This window comes from Myripristis murdjan, chromosome 24 (assembly GCF_902150065.1).
Source record: "Myripristis murdjan chromosome 24, fMyrMur1.1, whole genome shotgun sequence".
NCBI lineage: Eukaryota > Metazoa > Chordata > Actinopteri > Holocentriformes > Holocentridae > Myripristis > Myripristis murdjan.
This window is the reverse complement of record NC_044003.1, coordinates 9,875,111-9,895,482: the sequence shown is the minus strand read 5'-3', so window position 1 is coordinate 9,895,482 and position 20,372 is coordinate 9,875,111. Positions and strand designations below refer to the sequence as shown.

The following is a 20,372-nucleotide window of genomic DNA, read 5'->3' as shown; positions in this document are numbered from 1 at the left end:
AAGAAAGGGGAGAAAAACAGACAAAGAGAGCGACAGAGAAAGACAGAGACAACATGCAGCGTAGGCACAGCCTTCCGACAGCCACCCCAAATAAAAACCCTTATATGCACATCATTTAAGTGAACATGTAAGTTTTTTAAAATAAAATGTCTGAAAACACTACATCACATGCCTGTAACTTCTTTTCGAATATGCAGAGTTAAAATCCAAAAATAATTCCCTGAATTTCATCGATCAAAATCTCTACAGGCTCTTTCACATTGACAAACTTCCACTAATAAAGTTTTAATAAAGTTTTCAGTTGGTTTTACAGTTTCAAATGTTTAAAAAATGACAACTACCTTGTTCACGCTGCTCACAGCAACCTCTCAGCTAATTAAGAAAATGGCCAAAGTAAAAATTAAAAGCATTAAAAGTTGAAGACTGCACTCTGTTATCATTCTATCTATCTATCTATCAAAGACGGTATCATTTTTTAGAAATTTAATTGTGACCGAAACACTTCATTCTGTCACTGGACAACTGACTGAAACGAAAAGCTGACTAACAAAGCCACAGGGGGAAAACAACACTTGCAGCAGATTTTCAAGGTTCCTATCAGACGTATCTTCTCTGCAGAGCGCTGGGCATCAAGGCTGGTCATCAGCCGTCCTGCCCAGGATGCAGAACGCCAGCCAGAGAGTGACTCACAGTTTGGCGCCGGTCATTAGCCTGTCACCAGGGTCTCAGAGTGTTGCGAGTAATGACAGGGCACGACAGAGGATGCATGACGACTGCCTACCAGCGCACAGAAGACCCTCTGAAGAAGCCTGTAATTCATTCAACCACTTATTTGCCCGGTATGTGATTTGCAAGGTTTAGAAGGGGGAATATCTTTCACAAATACCACAAGACATGGTGAAATGCAGCGGGCTGCGCCAACTGCAAGAATTGAACTGAACTGAACCACAAATCATGCAAGTGCTGTTCTGTTAATCAAAATGCGAATGAGGCCAGCGCTTGTGTTGCCTTCATTAAAAGAAGCAATGTGACCCACTTAGTTTGTGCCTTCAAAAATGTGATTGCGGAGCAACACTGCAGCCCAATTTCACTACCGAGAAGCGCCTCCCGCCAAGATGATGGAGCACCCTTAGTTTTCTCCTTCAGCTGGAGAACAGTGAATACACTGACCTGCCACTTTCACGAGTTCAACATAATTTGACAATAAAGCTCTAATTCAACTTACAATGTTTTTCATCAATTCAGTCAAAACATTTAATCACATAAAGAGATGCAAACAAAGTGCTGCTTGTAGGTTTTTGTAGTAATAATAAAAGCCCGGTGTTGAGTAAAGGGACTAAAGAATAAGAGGAAAAAACACAGAGCAAAGACCAAGGCAACTCCTCCGTGAAGAATCAAAAAGAAAAAAAATATATATATAATAGATTATAGAGATTTATCGAGACCAAGATGTTTCTACTGTGAACCTTTCAACAAGGTGTTGGAGACCCTGATGAAGGCCACATGCCTGAAACATACTGGTATTTTTAATGCTTCTATGCTGTAAAGTTTTTTGAGTTTTGATACTGTTTTGGAAGAGCTGCATTGGTGTAAAATTGGTGTTTTTTCATTTAATCGGGTAACATGGTGTTTATTTAGATCCCCATTATTCATTATCGAGGTAGCAGTTATCCTTCCTGGGTCCCCTCTGTACTGACTTTCCAAGTTCTTACTATTTTGGCAGCGCAGTCTCCAGTTCATACGAGGGAAGCTTATTATCCAAAGCACGGCCTCAGATCTGGGAGCTGCGCTGCGTATGGTTGTCCTGGAGACAAACTGACTCGGAGGTGCTTTGCCTTCACGAGTCCAAGCTGCAGACTGTTTGATGAGTTGCAATGAGGCTGTCCTCCTCTTCTCCGGGGAGATGTACTGCTACTCTGCTCTAGTGTCAACATTGACATAGTTTTGTATGCAAAACAGAGGATTCCTGGCAGGGTGCAATCAGCTGTTGCACATTTTTTGAAGGGAACTGAGCCCTTTGTCCTACAGCCTACCGAGGTGCTGAAGTGCACTCTCTAAGTTCTAAGTTCTCTAAGTTCCTGGGAATCAACATAACAGAGAACCTAACATGGACTTCACATATCTCTGCCCTGGTCAAAAAAGCCCAGAAACAGCTGTATTTCTTAAGGAAACTTAAGAAAGCAAAATTCCCACGCCAAGTTCTTGTCAGCTTCTACAAAGGAGCGATTGAAAGCATCCTGACTGGAAACATCACAAACTGGCATGGGATGTGCACGGCCCAGGACAGGAAGACTTTGCAACGAGTGATTAAAACTGCCCAAAACATCATTGGCACCCATCTACCAAGCATCAGTGATATCGGGGAGGTGAGGTGCCTGCGCAGAGCCAAAAGGATCCTAAAAGACAACAGCCACCCCAGCCACAGCCTGTTCACCCTGCTGCCATCAGGCAAAAGATACAGAAGTATTCGCTGCCGTACAACCAGACTACAGAGCAGCTTCTTCCCTCAGGCTGTGAGACTACTAAATACACCATCTGCACTCCTCCATGTTTAATAATTTTATTTTCTATACAATCAATTAATCAATCAAGAGGGAACCACACTTTAATTTCATTATTCAACCTGTTGTATAATGACAAATAAACTTCCTTGTATCCTTGTATCCTTGTATCCTAGACCGTATGTTACAGTGTATTAACAGAAATCTGTACAGTATAGTAAGCCGGTGATGAATGGGTTCCTGATTAAAAAAGAAGAAATTGCAAGTTTCAAGACTTTAAACTCAGTGCAATTAAAACGGGGCCAAGTCATATCAAGAAAAAATATATTTAGGGACCAAAGGCCCTGCCAAGTCATGGTTGTGTTCTCATCTTTTTGAAGAAATAAGAGTACCTAAAGGCCTCTACATTGCACACTCAGCATTAGGCAAAAGCAGAATGACCTTCTGGAAAGTCACGCTGAGAAAATGAAATGGTTCATTAAAGAACTTTCAAGTGACACTGAAATGAAAAGTGACTTTTTGAACTTTTAAGCTCATTCTATCAGACTGTATCATACGCCACTTTTCATTTCATAAAACATTATTTTATTGTAATTTCATATCATCTTCTTATTGCTTTTGATTTGTGGAAAATGGGAAATCTTTAGTGGTGACTTTGTTGTGTACCATGAGGCACACATCTGCCTTTCCCATCAAATAACACTGCCTTTCCTCTCCCTCACTGATATCCCATCAGTTTACACAGTTGAATAATCCCTTTTCTGCATTATGTCTCACCCCAATGTACTATTTCCACAAGAAATACATCACATTAAGGAAGCAAGACACTTTGAAAATGTGGTTCCATTGTGATTTTAAGCCTTGACTGTTTAAAACACAAAGCAGTGTAAGTCAATTCCAGACTTTCCTTGGCACCAACAAAGACACAATTCCTTCCAATAGCTTCGTGGCAAAAAAAAAAAAAAAAAAAAAAAAAAAAAAAAAAAGGTCTTGCAGAGGCAGTTAGTGCCTTCAGCGCTCTATTACTCCAGATATCTCCCTCCACTTATTCTAGCACATGTGGAGGTTCGACTTCCCCTCCAGTGCCGGCTTTGGCAGTCTGGCCTGCCAGGTGAGGTCTTCACTGACACAGCTACAGAGGAATCCAAGCCAGACAGTGAGATGTTTCCACCACCTCATCCTTGCCAAAAAAGAAGAAATCAACACATTCCCCAGCTATATGGAAAACATTAGAGCTCTGACGGTGGAATTGGACTCAGAGCCTCTATAATATGTGATTTATTAAATATATATATTATTTCCCCCTTGGATATGGTTTCATTTTAACTTGACATACATTCCTGTGGGGTTTGTGGCGATGGCAAGAGTTCGCCTAATGCTAATATTCTGTTTCACCAAAGTTCAGGCAAAGTTTACATTTAGCAACTCATTATATGCGCAGTGTATTTTGAAGATCCTAGAGGCTGAACAGCAGCAGCAAACTTTTTTTTTTGTTGTTGTTTTTATTTAGGGGGATGAAGGGGGTATGCAGATATAATGCAAAACAAAGACATACTGTAATGCTGAATGGACTCTTTTGTGTCAGTCTGGGGTTTTTGTGAGTGCAAATACGTTCATGTGATAGGAGGCTATCAAATGTAAGACAGCAACTCTGTGCTTCAGTTATACTTTCCTTGGCAATTGTGCCAAACATCTCCATATTAAAGAATATTACATTTGCAGTGATGGACACTGACAACTTCTCTCCTTTCTGAGAAGCCAATTAGCTAAAACCAACTCAGGCCTGTGTTATTTGCCAAGTCTGTAAATATAATACCTTGGAGAAGATAACGACAGTCCTACATACCTATTGCAAGACAGGCTTAAAGCAACAGTCATTCAACATCAAAAATTACACTGAGTATAATACTTCATCGAAGTTCAATACATTAACTTCAAAACAAAGGCATTTCCATTAACTTCATTACACTTTGTGACTGGTCAGAGAGGAAAATCTCCCTGGCACAGGGGATTTTCTCCAGTGGCTCCTCACTTTCATTTCTCTATTCTGAGAACTCCAGGGTCTGAGTTTGGTGGACAGTGAGCAGAAACTTGGCAAGCAGATCAACTTTCGATTGAAGAGCAAAAACAGGAACCCGATTCAGTCCTGTCACACCATCCCTATTCAGTGGAGCATGAGAGAAAGCCCTGATCCACAGGAAGTGAGCTTGACTCAGCTGGCCGGCTCTCGGGTGGGCCGGGGAATTGACATTCTGATGGCATTCGGTCACCGTGTCACCGTGAGTGCTGTCTCAGTCCCCTGCGTCAAACTACACTCTCAAATCATCCTGTCTGATTATGGGTGTTTTCACACCTGTACTCCATTTGCTTTGAATAGTTGATACTTTGATGCATTTTTCATTTGGCTCAGTTTGTTTTCTACAAAGACCCCCTGGGGTCAGCTGAGAAAAAAATGACCCATGTGTAAATCTGTACTCTTTGTTTAGAAATCAGTGCCAGGTGTTTGTAAACTGTGACCTACAATTACAAAGGCAAATTCGTGGGCATGAATACTTAATTTGGAATCGTGAGTACAGATTTACACATGGCTCTTTTTCTATTTTCTCAGCTGACCCCAGGGGGCCCTGTAGGTTTCACATGGCAAAAAAATTCAAAAGAACCAAAATGTATCGATAAAGATGCAAGCTGTCAGATCTCTTACTGGCCAGTGTTAGAGAAATATCGCACGGTTGAGTGGCACCAAAAAGAAACATTCTCTTCCGTTTTTTTTTCCCTGTTTCCCTATATTGTACAAAAACATTTGTGAAATACAATATCTAAACTGGGCATAGAGCACCATCACCAGCTTTGGTATTTGTTTAATGTAGTAATGATTTTTTGGGACGTATACCAAGGCAACAAATGTCCATGTCCTTGATTCATTCTGTCCGATCTGCTAGACTCAGCTCGTGCTACCAAGTTGCTGGCTACAGGTACTGTTTCGACCCAAAATGCATGGTGCTTCTTGTAGTTGGTTCAGGTCTAGTACTTTAAGTTCACATCACAGCCAAATTGCTCCAGAATTCATTTGTAACTATGCAGAAAGAAAAAAAAACCTTCTCAGCATCTTGATCCAGTTGTTTTGGTCTGCAGCCAAGTGCAACTGCTGTTTTTACATCTGCCCCAACAACATGCACCAAGGGAATAAACTCACCAGGATTTATTTCAACCATACCAAACAAGACAGGTGTGTCAGTGCCAGAACCATGAGATTTTGCATTTAAAACATCCATCGCTCTGCAAACTCACTCACTACTAGCTAAAGACAGTGACCTTTGGAGGATCCTCAGGAGCTGATAACGAGTAAAAATAATTTGTCTGAGATACGCTGATGATTTGTGCACAGGAAAATCCAGAAGATGGGTTTCACACACTTCCTGCGGCAACCCAAGATACAAGGTGGCTGAACCTTTCACCCTGACAGCCCTTAACTGAGCGACCATTTTTCAAACCCAGACATGCTGCAAAATGGCATTTCCAGTCTAACAGTCAGTACAAACTTCCTGTAAGCACTGTTAAAGGCTAGTTCTACTGAGCAGAGGAGCAGAACATTTGCCGCTACATTCCTCTTAATAGAAATGTCTCGCCGTGGTGTGATGGTGAAGGCCATGAAGGCCATGTGGAGTATGATGTGAAAGTGTAACCACCTCGTTTCATGGCACCGGGGATCCTTGTGGTGGCCGATGAACCTTGCCATCCCGGGCAGCCTATGACAGAGAATCACAGAGGAACTCGGAGCAGGACATCCTGCCATTCAGAGCTGGTGTCACAGTCGGGAACGTGGTACAGCTGCAAAGAGCTTCCTGAGCCGCGGGGTCACATCTGAGAACAGGAAGGAGCGCATTTCTGGCCCGCTCAAGTACCAGCTTTGTCTTTGTGTGACGCGTTTGTCTGCGAGATGAAGAGAGGGAGAGAGAGAGAGAGAGAGAGAGAGAGAGAGAGAGAGAGAGAGAGAGAGAGAGAGAGAGAGAGAGAGAGAGAAGGGGGTTAAGTGGGTCGGTCCCATAGCAGTCATAACAATGGAATGTGGACAGCACTAGCTCATCTTTTCCTCATTGGACAGCGCTGCCAAATTGAAGGCAGACACGTTTCTTTCCCCCCTTGACTTGAGCAATTGAGGAATTGTAAACTGTATAACACATCATCATCGGAATTTAATTTTATGCACAATAGCATCATAAATTACACACAGACATAACAACAGTTGCCTGAACACAGTTGCAGGAAAATGAAAAGCACATCCGCACACTGAAGCGCTCAGTAAGATTCACTTTCAATTCAAGTCAAAGTGGGCTGTCATCGGGCAATGCTGCAAAACCTTACAACCACATTTTCCAGAATTCAAAATTCAAGGGACGTTGCTGGAGGCTTCAAGGTGATGGCTGCAGTAAATATGGTGGAGAGAGGCTTTTACAGGAATAATCAATAGCAGTGATATAAATGTGAACTGATGGGTCGATTAGCACCGTGCTTCATCCAGTGGCTTCCTAAACCCACTGGGGATTTATTTACAGCTCTTGCATCGGTGCCATTTTCTGAACTTAAGTTTATCAGCAATCCCAAGTGTACTGAAGACCTCAAGCAACGTAATCCTAAGCACTAATATGCCTGCGATACAGATACGAACCAAATGTTGGTGAGGTCCTTTCCAGGAAAAATTCTCTGGCTAACAAGAAGTGATGTTTCCAGTGGCGGCAACAGCGGTTTGTTTGGAATAAACAAGAGAACTGGATGTTTAGCAATACGAGCAAGAGCCACAAAGAAAAGAGCAACACTTACAGAAACTCAAACTTAATCAACAGAAACGAGACAAATGTCACCACAGGCTTGCGCTGTTTGATTGATAGGTGATCTCTGAGAAGCGCAGTGTAAAAAACAACACAGCGATAAGCGCTTGTGAAAATAAAATAAAAGAAGAATCTCAAAGATCGCCACTTACAGCAGTTTGAAATTTTAGCACGTACCACCATTGGGGCTATACAAATAACCTATGGATGACTCAGTTCCTTCATAGAGGATAGATGCAGTTTCTTCCATTAAGTAGAGAGGAGTGTTTTCAGCCTCATATCACTGGAGCTGCGCTGTGTACGGTTGTCATGGCGATGATCAGGCTCCGAAGTGCTTTGCCCTCATGAGTCCAGGCCTCATACTGTTTGATGAGATGAGCTACTGTGAAGCTGTCCTCCACTTCTGGGAGAGATACTGAGGACAGGCATACACTCATGCACATAGAACAGCACACCAACAAACACATGCACACACACACACACACACACACACACACACACACTGGGATAATGGGGTATGGGACCTGCTTGTATTGTGTTGAGCACTGCACATGGGTGATGGCTAATTTATGAAGCAAATGGGTGAACAGATAAATCTGCAGCATACGGCTCCCATTCGGAAGGCTCTCCGTGCCAATTTTTTGATGCAAGCTCTAAGATCTATTGAATCTGGATATTAAAGTAGACAAGGGTTTACCAAGTGCTAAACCTCAATTTAAATATGCACCTGTTTGACATTATATCCCACATAACTCAAATGGAACGGCACCTTACATCCCTAACGGCCCTGGACAATGGTGCATCATTTGACGTAAAGAAAATGTGACTGATATTTCTGTGTAAACTCTTAATTTTAAAGGGCCTCCCAAGTCTGTTGTGACAACTGTGGCATTCTGTGGTTTGTATTCTCATCTGTAAAACATTATAAAACATTTCACAGGAGACACTTAAAATCCCTTCCACCATCCAAATACTGAAATCCTGAGTAATTTGGTAATGCATTTCTTCAACAAAAAACACTTAACTGTCCTTGCAAAAGATTTATTTTTGAGTGAGGGGGGCCAGAACAAGAGAGGGGAGGACGCCCAATTTGATGAGCTATCCCGTGGCAACAGTTTAACACATAAAACTTCCCATCGCTCTGCTTTTGTTGGCCAGCTTGGCAGGGAAGGCTGTGGCAGTGTGACGCACACGCAGACCCGGGGAGCGCTGGGCTGCACCGCGGCGGTGTATGTGAGGCCCCGGGGCGGCGGCGCGTAGCTGAGGGGCTGTTATTATTCCAGTTTCCTGTTTGGCACAGCTCCGAGAAAACTGTGAATACCTGCTGCCTGGACTGTCACATCTGGGCCCGATAACAAGCCCAGCAATAATGAATGCCTTCAGCAGTGTGCAATTAAGCCTGGATCTACTGTAAAACTCAGTCTATTAAGGCCTGATGCCTTCCTGTCATGTCTCTGTGGTAGAACCGCGCGGATCAGCTGTTAGTTAGCAGTGTCGGAGACGGCGTGCTAATTCGCGTGTGCACTTCACTTGCATTGAAAACGTTCCAGCTGTTTACTTTTGCCCTCCTGCGGCCGAGCTTCTCTTAAACTTCTCTTGTCCTTTTTGTGAGGAAATAAGAGTTCAAAGCTGGCCTGATTTCATTTCGGCGGCACAATAAAACACCTGCAGATTGAAAGAGCCAATTCATCTCTATATCTGTCACTGCCGAGATATCTGTGTGTGCGTCTGTGTGTGTGTGTGTGTGGCCATTGTATTTTATGTGTGCCATCATCCCCAATAAGTACGGACCACATAAATCTGTCCTCATCCTTAATGAGAGTGACAGAAATCAAACAAAGCCCCAAGTCTCTGCCTTCAAACAATCATTTTGTCACCAGAAATCCAGATGGTACAAGTCTATACATCCCCACATAATGCTCTTTCATTGTACAGAGCCTTGTTTGACATGATGTGTGGCTCTTTTGTGGAGAGCCATTACAAAAGTACATTCACTGAGACCAAAACCTCTGACTCTCCAGCAGAAACCACTGTCTGTGTCCCGTCTTAAAGCGGGGTGACACAACAGTGTCATTGTCCTCTGGCTTTAACTATAGAGGGACACTGGCTTGTTAAAAAGGCATTTCATTAACTTGGCACCCTCAGTTTTGCAACACAAATAGTTTTGTAATGACATCTCCGCTACAGAGGCATTATATATGTGCAAAGAACAAAACCCCCATAACTGATGATGAATGAGGGAACTGTAGACGAGCAGCTTCTTGGAATTCCCATGATGCTGTGCTCCTTTCTGTTGTGATATGATGACATGCATCGCTACTTCAGGCATTTCCTTTCCTTCTTAAAAATGACAAAAATGCCTTTGTTCATTCATTACGTGCAAGATAAAGGCATCACGGGCTGAGTGAAGTTAAATTCAAAGAGAAATGGATTATGTCTTAGGGGTACATGAAAGCAAGAGTTAACACAATATTAAAATGTCTAATACTTTGACATTAGTGTTACGAAGTACAACTGTGCTGGTTTACATTTACAAAACATTTTAGCACAAAACAACACAAACTGAGAGAAGGAGAGTGTGAGTGTGGTGAAGGTCAGAAAATGACATGCCTCACAGCGTTTTTCTGAGGATACATTTTTCGTGGAAAGACTGCATGACCTCTTTATTCCACAATAACTGAGTTTCCATTGCAAACTTTGAAATGGCTCCAGACATTTTTGTCAGCCTCTGGCCCCGTCCCCACAAAGGGAGCAAATATTCTTCGCTAAAATTGCCAAGAATGACATATAAAGTCACAGAAAGTGTAAAAAATTGAGAAACATATGAGCTTAGGTTTGACATGCAACAAATAGGCAATGCTACTAGGTAGCTCTGTACCTCGGCAGCTGCAAATGCAGCAAGAGGTGACTGTTTGAACTATTAGAACTTTTATAACCAGAAGTCATACAATATGACATCATTAAACTGCAGAAATTATGCACATTTTACCAACCCAACCAATATGTGGTCATTGAGCACCAAAGGCATGAAAGGCAAAAGATCTAAGGTTACAGGATCCAGTTTTCTCTGGACAGAGTGCTGCTAACTGATGTTAAGGAGACAGTTTGTATTTCGGTTTAGAGCTTCATTGTGTAACTTTTGCCTTGAGGGAGGAAGTGTGTCCTGCCCTCCTCCCCTCACTGTTCCTGCCCCATCACTTGTCACTCATCTCGTCAAGCTGTCTACGCTTACATCCAGCCTGCGGCTGAGGTAACTGGCATTCATAAATCCATCACAGGTGATGAAGACACAGATGACAAATGCAGACAATCTGCAGTTTAAAAAAAGTAATGCTGATGTTCACCATGTTTTCGAACAGGTCTTGTTTTCCACACATTTAGCTACACTGCTTCTTTGTTTCCCACTCTTTACTGTTATTGTTTTCTGTTGTTTGTCCCAAAGCAAATGCCATTCTCACAAAATGTCCCAGACACCATTGAAAAGCCAATTTCAGGTGGAATTAAGGAAAGCATGCAGACTGACAAAGCACGCATTTTTCTTTATTATTTTAATATCAAATGTGCTGCATATTGTAGCTTTCAGCTTTGACTTACAATTTCCTGTGGGCAAAGAAGTTTACATACCTGACATCAGAATTTCATCTGGGCAAATGGATTGAATCTAGGACGGATGACCAGTCTCGGGTGTTTCCCTTCTTTCTGCCTAATGTATGCTGGGATAGATTCCAGCTTCGAGCCTCCAACCCTGAATAGGAATAAGCAGACATGGAAAATATACAGATGTGTGGATGGATGGATACATGGATAGATAGGTGGCGAGTGAATCTATAAATTTTTAACTAGGGAGGGTGGGACATTCATCTCTCCCTCAGCCTCACTTTGTCATTTAAACTGATAAGGTGGGTGTATTTTTTTACATAACATCTCCCCTAGTGGAGTGTTCATCTTGCCTCTTCCATCTTCTGTCATGAAAAAATCTGAGTGGGAGCAAAGATTAGTGAGGAGCAGCGGCTGCAGAGATCTGAGCTCAGGAGGACAGAGGGACTCCACCTCCACTCTCAGTGGTGAATGAGTCCCTGCAGAAGGTCTTCACACACTGGAAAAACTCTTCAGATCTGACAGCTGAGGTTGACAAGGAGGAAAAGGATGTTAGAAATAAGCACAGCAGGCTTATTAGGACTAGAAGTGTGGCCAATGATGATTTATGAAGAGGAGAGGAGAAATGTACACCTGAACTGGTAAGGTGCTGTCTTACTAGATAGACATGAGAAGAGGGTATCTACACACTCTTTCATTCTTTTATGCTGTAGGGCACACATTAGTTTGTCCTTCCATAATATTTTAAATGCCACTCAGGACAGTTGGGGTTTATCCAGACCTGGTCCAGGTACAATATGAGTGACAGGCCAGAATACACTCTTCACAGCAGCTGTTATAATCTTGAAATCTCTAGAAGTCCATGCTTGAGATTTTCTCTGAAAAACCTACAATTAACTTTGTCTTTTTGGAGCAACGTGTCATTGATTGTGTGGCTGACTAGCTGAAGAGCTATGTTTCAGAGATTATGAAAGGTTTACAGCCAGCTTCCGAGACTTGGTCAATCTTCCCAGAGTCAGTAGTTAGGGGCAGGATGTTGTACATGTGCTGGTCAGCAGCTTGGACTCTGTCCACTGCGATATTAGTGTGGCTGTTGTTGCAAGGCGATGTACCGAGCAGATCGAATCACTCATTTCTGGGTGGTCCTTCACTACATTCACAGTGGCCAATGGCAGGCTCCTGCTGTTTTTTTTTCCGTTTTGTTTTTTTTAAGTTCTTGCCCTATGGTTGGGACTGATTGTAGCACTTGAAAGCCGAGTTGTTAAATATCTCATCAATCTCTGCAATGGAATAGCTATGCAAACCGTGGTAGAGCTCCAGCTGCTTGTGAAAAGTGAATAGACTCTGGTGTCATGCCAGTCCTCAGCGTGCAGCACAAAGACATCTTGAAGATGGTTAAAATAGAGCGATTCCTCAGGAAACATACAGACAAGATGGGCTTTGAGGAAAGATGTCCGCAGGCCCTGGAAGAACCTTTTTGACCCACCCTCATGCGGCTTGCAAACTCCGGCTACCCTGGAAATCCATGGATCTTTTCATTATCAGCGTCTTCCTTCTGTCTCATCCAGGATGCAGAGATGAATGTGGGCTCTGAAACCCACTTGTCATAACACTCTCCAAAGGTGAAGCATATGAGTCGTCCTCTGTGGTGAGAGACAGTGACTACTGAGTATAAACATCCAGATATGCCAGTTCCTTCATAACTCTCCACTATCTCATGTGACTGATTGTTCACCTGTGAATACTACTTCCAAGACTGTGGCCTATCCGTTCGCTCCACGGACAAATAAACTGTCCTGGAGTTTTCACTGGAAATTCTTCTATGATACCATTGTCTTCCATATCCATTTTAATGACAATGCCAGTCCCTCCAACATAAGTTCATCTGAGTCCTCATTATGAAAGATGACAGTATGGTTCTGATGCACTGGCTATTCAAGCCTACCATTAATTCTGTCTTGGCTCTTGATAAGTCTAGGTATGTATTTCAATCCTAAGCTTGGTAGGTCTCTCAATCAAAAACAAGTATCAACTGAAACTCCCAAGCGACAAAGCAATATATTAAGACAAAATTCTTCATTTTGCTTTTTCGTTAGTGAGCATGATGTACTATTTTTGTGAGTGTTGTCATAACAACAGCAAGGATGTCCATTGGAATGCCTTCTACCTCTTGAGCCTGTCTGCCAGAATGGTTAGAGATGGAAAATGTGTCACAGCTCTGCAGCTACAATCAATAAAACTTTACTCAAAAAACACAAAGTTAATCAGGGGTTTCTAAGAGCAAATCTTAAATGAGGACATCCAGAGATTTCTAGATACAACAACTCTTGTGAAGAGTATGTTCTGGTCCAAGACCCATATTGTACCTGGACCAAGTCTGGATGCACCTTGACTGTCCGTGGTGGCACTGAAAATGTTATGGAGGGACAAACTGTGTGCCTTAAGCAGTGAAAGAGTCAAGCTAACAAGACCAAATGAGAGATCTGTTTACCCTCACCAGTAGACTTGATTGGAGCTCTAAAAACTAAATACTTTAGCATCAGAGTTATGACTGTGCAGTCCCTCCCTCTTCTGGTTCTGCTAGTGATGATTTATCCATGCTGCTATGCTAGTGCTTTCAAAACAAGGGGTGACTCCACAGATGTTCTGGTGACCAAATCTGCAGAGATAAAAACTGTTTTGCTAATGGATATGATTAGGTCAACTCTCCGGAGTGCATTTAATCTCATAAAACTGTATCTGATATCATGATTAAGAACTCAAACATGTAAACATCCGTCAAATAACTTTGATGCATTAAATACCAAAAAATATGTGTGTTGTGGCATGTTAATGAGATCATAAAAAGTGAGACATTTTGTCTCAATTACTGGTCATAGCTATCCGAAAAACAGCACTGTCACATGATTCACAGTTCCTATAAAGAGAGTAAACAACTTTTAATGCCTTCCATGAAGCTGTATTTACTGGTTCTGCTCCATGACAGCAATCTATTTCAGTGTAGCACCAAAGCTGTAAAGGCAAGGCACCTTTCAAGCTTCTGCAACCTATTGACTGTTTGGGTCAGTGAAATATCCACCTATTCATCAATTTTCTGCCACTTATCAAGGACGGGGTTGCAGGGGTAACAGGCTGAGGGGGTCAGTCCAGATGTTTCTTTCCATGGCCACATCCACCAGCTCCTCCTGGGGGAAGCCAAGCACAGGGCGTTCCCAGGCAAGCCGGGATATAACGTCTCCTCCCAGTTGGTTGTGCCTGGAACACCTCCACAGGGTGGCACCCAGGGTTAGGGCATCCTAACTAGATGCCCGAACTGCCTCAATTAGCTCCTTTCATTGCGCAGGAGCAGCAGCTCTACTCCGAGCTCCTCCTGAATGTCGGAGCTCCTCACCCTATCCCTGAGTCACTCGGAAGACACATTCTGCTGCTGGTATCGATAGTGTCATTCTTCCAATGACAACCCAGAGCTTGTGACCATAGGTGAGTGTCAGAACAAAGACTGATTGTCAAATAGAATATGAAATATGTGAAATAGCATAACACTAATTTGCATCAACAGGTATCCTGTGGTTGACAGCAAATCCAATGTTCAAGTATGTTTTATAAAAGAAAAGAAAAAAAAACATACCTGCACAAGTGTTGAAGAAAATTAAAACTGATTAATAAGAAAAATGTCTATTACAGTACCATTCTGGAAAACCGAAACTGAAAATCATAAGCACCAGAATCAGTACTGGAAAATTTTCTCGGGATAATTGCAGCGTTACTCCTCCCTGTGTGTGTCTATATATTATGTGGTGTTTTGTTTGTTCTATACTGTGGGAGTAAATAGCTGGGGATCTGTGTCCACATTCCTGAGGGATAAGGCAGCACATACAACAGGCATCATGGTGGAAAAAAAAAAAAAAAAACGCGGATTATACAGAAGTCACAGTTCAGCTCCTGATCCCATAATGAAGGCCTCCATTTTCCTGGGACAACATATACAGTATCTGGCACACAAAGCATGTGTCTGTATGGCACCTGTCTCTGCATTTGCCTTGCATGTTTTTGTCTCCGCTGACAGCAGAATAATTAATAGCCTGACATATTCCTTTGTCAGCCTGGTGTGAGCCAAATTTCCTGACCTCTAGCCAATAACTGGCATACATCAGAACAAGGACATTTTTCAGATGTCACTAAAGGCTCACACTGTGTCATGTGAGGTTGAATATCAAAGTAATCCCTTTGTGTGGATAAATAAAAGAGCTCTAATAAAATACTGAAAGGATTTTTAACATAGGCACACAGCATCTGTCAGTTAAAAGGTGCTGAAATTTCAACTAAAAGGCTAATTTTTCAACAGATGCAAGAGCAGCACATTATTAGACAGCCTTACATTTCTGCTGTTACACTAGACTGTACAACTGTCCTCACACGATAAGAGATTTTCTTGTCGCCAGAGGCTTCAGTGAGGGAATTTGAGAACCTGATTGGGCTCACAGATTGTTTTCACTCACACCACTTGATGCTAAGTAGCAGGTCACCAGAAAGCAAAGGGATAGGGATGAATCACTGCTGCAGACATTAAAAGAAGAAATCCACAACAAAAATATTTGAACACTGTTACAAAACACATACGTCTGATGATGCATTACTGTGCCCATTTTGTTATTTGGTGGTGTATTTGTATTTGAAAAACACCAAAATCAGAGTAAACACTGGCTTCTGGATGAGCATATATCGTACAACAAATCATAGCTAATAGTAAGTGTATCTTAAACAGTTAATATATTATTGCCAAATACCATATTCTGTGCAGCAAATATGAATATACCATTTGTGTCAACTCTATGGGGTGTTTACAAAAGTACATAGTGAATGAACTAGCTGCCAACTATTAGCTGTGGTTGTCTACCATGTTTCTCACTATTGTTTGAAAAGTTGGTATACTGTCACAAACCATTGACATAGTTTCTCAAAGGACACTAATAAGCCCAGCTGTCTGGAGAGGGGAACAGATGGTTTCATGGGACGAATGGAAGTGGTATTACTTAGTGGCAGGAAAACGTCGAGCTAATGCATCTATGGTCAGGTAATGGTGTTAGTCTCTCAAGCCGTTTTCACTCATGCACTGCAACCCTGAACTTATCTAGCCATTAACCTAAACGAGCCGTTTGTGAGAAAGCAGTCTGAATCACCTGGACCTGACATTAAATAGACTTAACCCTGCCAGCTCCCTCGAACAAAGTCCATGTAATGTCCGATTGAGCCCATGTGTGAATAGAACAGGGCCATTGTCTGGCGAATTTGCAAGTGATATCAGCACAAATCAATCATCATTACAGATGAGTCAGATCTGAACCCAGGCCGCTGCGGTAAGGACTCAGCCTTGATACATGGTTTGTTCTTTACCAGGTAAGCTTCTGGGGTTGCCCTTGTCCACCATCTTCAATGTGCTATAAACAAAACGCTTCAATTTCCACGCAGCGTTTTTGCATCATGTCCTGACTCCTGCATGCTCTACCCAGGTGCCACCCCTTGCCTGAACCAAACAAGTGTTTCCAGAAGGTGAGAACACGTCTGACACGGGCAATCTCCTGTTGTGTGCTGTATGTGTGAAAGGGCAACTCGAGACGATGTCTAGACATGATTCTGTGGACATTGTCCGGAGGTCACATATGACAAAATGGTTTCAGATTCAAAGAGTAATGTCTTCTCTCTAGATTTACCATTCTACACCCACCTTTAACAACCCTCTACAGAAGAGGAGCTACCATTTTCTCCACTGACAGTAGCCAAAACAGATGATGGTGCAAAGCAGCCATAGGACAGGTTATGTCCTGAGTGCGGGCTCTCACTTTTTCTTAATTGGAAAAACTTGTTCTCTTGCTGTTACTGTTTTTGCTATCATGTGTGCTATTGCTCCCTCCACCTGCACAAAGTGAATGCATATTATTCACATCTACTCTCTGGAGATCTTTGATAGGCATCGTGGGCAGTGTACGAAATCACTAACTAAAGATGAACAAGGCAGACGGAGGGACTATGGGTGTACCACTGAAATAAATTGTGACACTTCATCACAAAGTATGTCCTGGGATGTGTTGAACATCACAGATGGTATTTTAACAGTGTGGAGTATCAGGCACCCCAGAGGCTCACCGGATAAGAGCGTCTACCACTTGTTAAGGCTGAATCCTGATCACAGCGTCCTGGGTTCAAATCTGACCTCAGGCCATTTCCTGCATGTCATCCCCTCTCTCTCCCCTGCCTCTCCTGTCTCTCTACTGTGACTGTTGAAAAAGCACAAATGCCAAAAAATAATCTTAACAAAAAAACAAAACAACAACAAAAAAAACCCAGTGTGGAGTATCTATGTGGAATTTTCCTTTAGGTTTTCGAGAGTTTATAGGAAATATAAATCGTATGTATTATGTCCTTATAGATTCTATATGATTTTCATTTGGAATGGAAAATAAGCTTTGTCTACCTTTTTATAACACATCATAATTCAAACTGCTGTCTCTCCCCGGTGTTCAAATGCACTAAATAATGTATGACTTTTACGTGACTGAGGAATTGCAACACACAGGAGCGGCTCATAGTGGTCTGTAACTCACATAACGCAGTCACATTTTCACAACACAAACAATTAAGCTTGGTAATCACAGCAGAAATTAAATTCTACTTAAGAGGCAATATATGACAATGTATACTGCCTCAATTATGTCTAAAATGTATTTTTTTTTTCTTAAGAGCAAACTGTCTTGTGATGGTTTTGTTTTGTTCTAAAACAAAGTACGAGCAATAAAGTGAGTTTTGAAAGCCAGAAACATAGGGAAATTTTTGAGTCACTGGGTTTGATCAATAATCTTATCAACCCCCTGTGGAAACTGTACATTCTCTGCTGTGCGACAGTGAGTCAGCAATCACACTGGCAAGCACGAGAGGAAACTGTAGTAGAGATATTTCAATTGTTTCCTGTAATTTGGTAGCGTCAAGCCGGAGCTCACAAGTATCCCACAAGAGTGTTAAGAGCAGTGCATTTTATCTCTGACACTTCAAGTTGAACTCTATTCAACTTGAGACTGAAACACTACACTTCTCACTGTCACTCAAAAATGTCAGAATCTAACAGGGCATACTTATAACATGTCAGCAATGTCTAAAGTGGAAGCTCAAACGTTATAGTTCAAAAGCTACTTGTTGCCCAGTAACCAGACAGACCAATACACACCGTGCACTGACACACACTGCAGACACACATTGTTAAATCTTCGTATTAAACTCTCAGTCAGTCAGCTTGATAGTGAAACAGTTATTTCAATCAAACCACTACTTGGGTGACAGCATTTTAACAGGGGTTGCCATGCAGTAACTATGGGTTGCTTCTTTAAATGAGAGCCTGGTCTGAATGCACCTGCTCAACAGGGAGGAGCTCTGCAGCCCTCTGTGCTCTGTTGTGGAGATTGGGTTTCCCTTGGCTTTTCTCGCAGTACATCTCCTCTTATTTCCCCTGCGAGAGTCACAGGCAGAGAAACTGAAAAAGGCACACCCCTTTGATAACAGAGTTAACATGTCCTGCTGGAAAATAATACCCACTTTGCAGAGCTGTTTTAGCACAAGTTCACATGTACGCAGTGTCACCACCCCCACCCGCACCTCCCTTCTTTGGGTCGGGGGCTAGTTGAGGGTGTAAATGATCACCCTGTGTGTTTTCGACTGTCCTCTGGTTCTACTTTGCTGGAAGCGATCCCCAAAGAAATGGGCATCTCTCCGTTATGGGAGCTGTGGGACCTTTCCAGGATTGCTGTTCACCTATAAAACGTACATTTCTCTTGGCCAAAACCACTATGGCTGACATTCAACAGCAATTCTGGTTACAGGAAAGGCTTCACGCTTCATGCCTCTCATACTGTCATGACAACTGTGAACCTCAAGACACGAGACCTTTTTTCTGGTGAAAAAAAAAACAAAAAACACCATCCAATCCCCCCAAACAGGAAGACAAAGAAGCATAAAACTCATCCCAGGAGGTGGTAGCCATCAAACTATCCATATAATTCCCCTATAGGGGACTTATACAGATTGCAATTCTTTCTCACTCCCTTTGAAAGCCTGCCCTAAAAACTCTCCATTTTGCTACTTCCTCTTTCATCCTTACTCTCAAAGTAAACATCTTAGCAAAAGTCCACTGCCCACATCCTCCCTGCCCCTCCACTCAACAAATCATTGCAAGAGCTGCAGACGCGTCATCATAGCCACCGTCTGTGTTATTCCAATTTTCATCTGTCGCATGACCATGATCGAGACCAAACAATGCACTCGGACACATGGCCCAACGTTGGCGGTGTGCCCCCGGTCTCGTCCACGTCTGCAGGAAGCAGGAACCAGACCTCAGTCATGCCAAGGTCACACCGAAAACATGCATAAACTGTGCGAGTGATGTAACACTAGTTGAGCCTGAATCTACACAATATCCCACCAGTTAACATTAACTTGGCTGACCTTTAAGACTCAAATCCTGCAGCAAAATGAAACTGTCATGAATTGTATTACCTGCCTTGGAGATTTTCTTTCCAGAAATCACCTGAACTTGGGAGCACTGTCAGAGTGATAAATGAACCCCCCCGCCAACAGGAATCTCTCATTAGCACATCCTGCCTCTTCTCTAAAAGAGGTGAGGGCACTCAGATGAACTCATCTTATCTTTTCTCTCCTCCCTCTAAAGCTCCATCCGTTTCTTTCAGAGGGATTCAATTATCCCCTGTGATATCCTAGAGATATGCTATATCTACAAGGACCCAGAGCTGAATCTGAGGTATTTTATGATACATCCTTTTGTGTGCGTCAATGCTTGTAATCTCACACAACTTATGTGGTGAAAATTGCCATGCCCTCGACACCAGCATGACAGACTCATTTTATGGAGACAAAAAGTAGCCTTTAAACCCCTCCAAGTGTGGCTAATAGGGGAAGGGTTAGTTTATGTATTGCCAATTACTGACAGTACCTGGGACTACTTGCAACACATCACTGCACAAGCTAATAAAAGCTGCTGTGTGCTGGAGGAACATCTCAATACAGTCTACACAACACTGTGGCTCCAGCAATCACTCCTCTCCCCTCCACCTCAAGTCCTCCAGATCCTGTGCCTCCTTATCTCACTTGTCATACAACCACTCAAGCCTGGGCAGCTTAGAGAGTAAAAGAATGCGTCTTTAAGCGTTCACTCTTTATATCTCCACAGAGACTGTAGCATATTGCATTAAATCTAATCTGATATCTGGCACGGAGAACGCTCCAGACACAGAAGCCAGATGTCTGTTTAAGCACAAGGTTCCCTCGCTCTGTCCTCGGTTCATCTGATGGAAACAATGGCTAACTGGTGTTTCATCAGCACCAAAGATCTCATTACATCCTAGTGACCTTACTCTATGCTCTGTTTACATTTTGTGAACCCTGA

At 42.5% G+C, this 20,372-nt stretch overlaps 1 pseudogene; it reads right to left on the bottom strand.

Moving 5' to 3' along the window:
• Positions 1-6,193: 6,193 nt before the first annotated feature.
• Positions 6,194-19,311, bottom strand: LOC115356617 (semaphorin-7A-like; annotated as a pseudogene).
• Positions 19,312-20,372: the final 1,061 nt, after the last annotated feature.